This window comes from Limulus polyphemus, unplaced genomic scaffold (assembly GCF_000517525.1).
Source record: "Limulus polyphemus unplaced genomic scaffold, Limulus_polyphemus-2.1.2 Scaffold274, whole genome shotgun sequence".
Lineage (NCBI taxonomy): Eukaryota > Metazoa > Arthropoda > Merostomata > Xiphosura > Limulidae > Limulus > Limulus polyphemus.
In genome coordinates, this window is record NW_013665884.1 from 152606 (window position 1) to 154838 (window position 2233).

The window sequence follows — 2233 nt, forward strand, 5'->3', positions numbered from 1 at the left end:
GCTTTGATAGTATGTATTGATATTGTGGTGTGCTTTCGGGGTTTGTGCATGCACAGTATTAGTTGATTTACCGATTAACACTTGCAAGTAGAACAATGGTTTATTTTTTTGTGCTCTCGCCTTCTTGAATGTGAATCGAGTTCCTTTGATTTCTTCGTTTATCTTGCTAGCGAAGATATGTGCTGTAGTCTACAATCGCTCGAAGTTATCCTCGTCCCGACAGTCGCTTAGGGTCTTGATGGTGAGGTATGCATTTCTCCTGGTGATGATAACATCCATACTCATATAATGTGCACATATTCCTCGTGGTGAGCACTCTTTCATTCAAGTCGCTACTCTTTTATGAATGTCACTCATATTGAACGCACCATCGAAACATTCGCCAACAACGTCCTCCAACTTCAGGCTAAGTCAACTGATAACTCTTTTCATGAATTCATATAACACTACACCCTCAGTTGATGCTGTCGAGAAGAATCTGACGAATGCCTTTTTCGTTTTACCTTCTAAAACGTATTTCAGGCAGAGTACCACTTGCTCTACTTGGCTAATATATGAGGTTTTATCCATGATTATTCCGAATTTGCCACTCATCATCACATCATAGATGATCCCCTTCACAATGAGATTGGATACAATTACTAGTATCTTGTTCTAGGTGGATGGTGATGTCCATTGAGCGTGTGCCTCAAGTTGACTTCTTAATTTCTCTTTGAGACATGGTAGATCCTTGCACCTGATGTGCAATAATTCCAGGAAATTGTCTCTATTGATATCGGACATTCTGTGCTCCTCATGTCCTCTTATTGCAATGTTTTGTTGTGCAGTAAAAATTAGGCATTCAATGATTACACATAAATACTCGCAATTGCGGAGGACCTACTGTTTATGAGCCGCATCCAACTGATGCACCACAGAAATCTGGAGCTTTGTATTGATCTTCGAACTGATCCACTTCGCCATTGCCTTCTTGTGATTAACGCTTCTCGAATGCTTTTTGTGTTTGTGACTTTTTCTCTAATTTCCGAACGTGACTTAGCTATCCCATATGAACTTCCTGCAGGAAAAGACACACACTGACGTTTCCTTATGTCAAAGCTAATCTAGGGGTGAGTTTTACCACACTGGGGATTGAAAGCCCTGTAAGAGGTTTGTCTCCCGAACTTCTATGGTTTACATCCCTTTAGAATTGGTTACTTCAGTGTAGTCGAGGAGGTGGTCGACAACTGGTTGGGGCGTAGTCTTCCACTGACAAATGCGTCGCAGCTAGGAAAGGTTCATAACTTTCGTCACCATCATTAGAGTTCGAATCAACGTCAGGCGTTACAGTAAACGAATCATTTACAATGTCATTCGCCGCATGCAAAATATCGGAAACAATTTAATCTATCGTTGATACTGATAAGATAGTGGAGTTGATGTCAATCTCAAACACAAAAACTGTGCTTCCGGGTTAGTATGTTCCATATCAAAGTCTGAATAATTCACACTGTGCTCAGCTTCGGCGACTTCCTCACTTCTTCCGATTGAACCATTTCTTCTGATAAGACTATTTTGTGCGCAAGAATTCACAGAAACACTGTCGCTGCTTCAGCTTGCTCGTTCCTCGGCAGTTTCCAGATTTCGACGCTTCGCGCTCCCAATGAAAAGAAAAAAAAACACTGGGTTGTGATTGATTTGCATCCACCATTGCACTGAATTTGAATTTCTCGCCTTTTATTTTCACATGATTGCCTTAATAGTCCGATTTAGTTTCATCCCCTCACTATTTGCTCATGACACACTGGCCGTAGTGTCGTTTATGGACGACGACGACAACATTTTTTTGTGAAACCATGACTCCCAAGGATGTGAAATTAAATAGCACGACTGTTAGTATCCTGATACTGAATGCGTGCAAAGTGAAATTCATTGTGATACTTAGGCGATATATGTACTATTCATTAATAATGTATATCGCTAAATATCACTATGTTACATCTCCGTTCGTTAGTTGATTTTCCGTAAATTCGTTCCGACGAAACATTAGCTACACAAGTCCTTTCTTAATAAAACTGGTTTATTCTTTCTGAATATAACTTTACCGATACACTTATTTTCAACAATCGCTCTATAACAAACTATAATTCACGTCTCACGAGCTCGACTTTAACAATACGTCTCTCTCTGCAGTTCAATTACTCACTACCTACACACGTTGTCACGTCACGCCGTGACCATCTTATATATATAC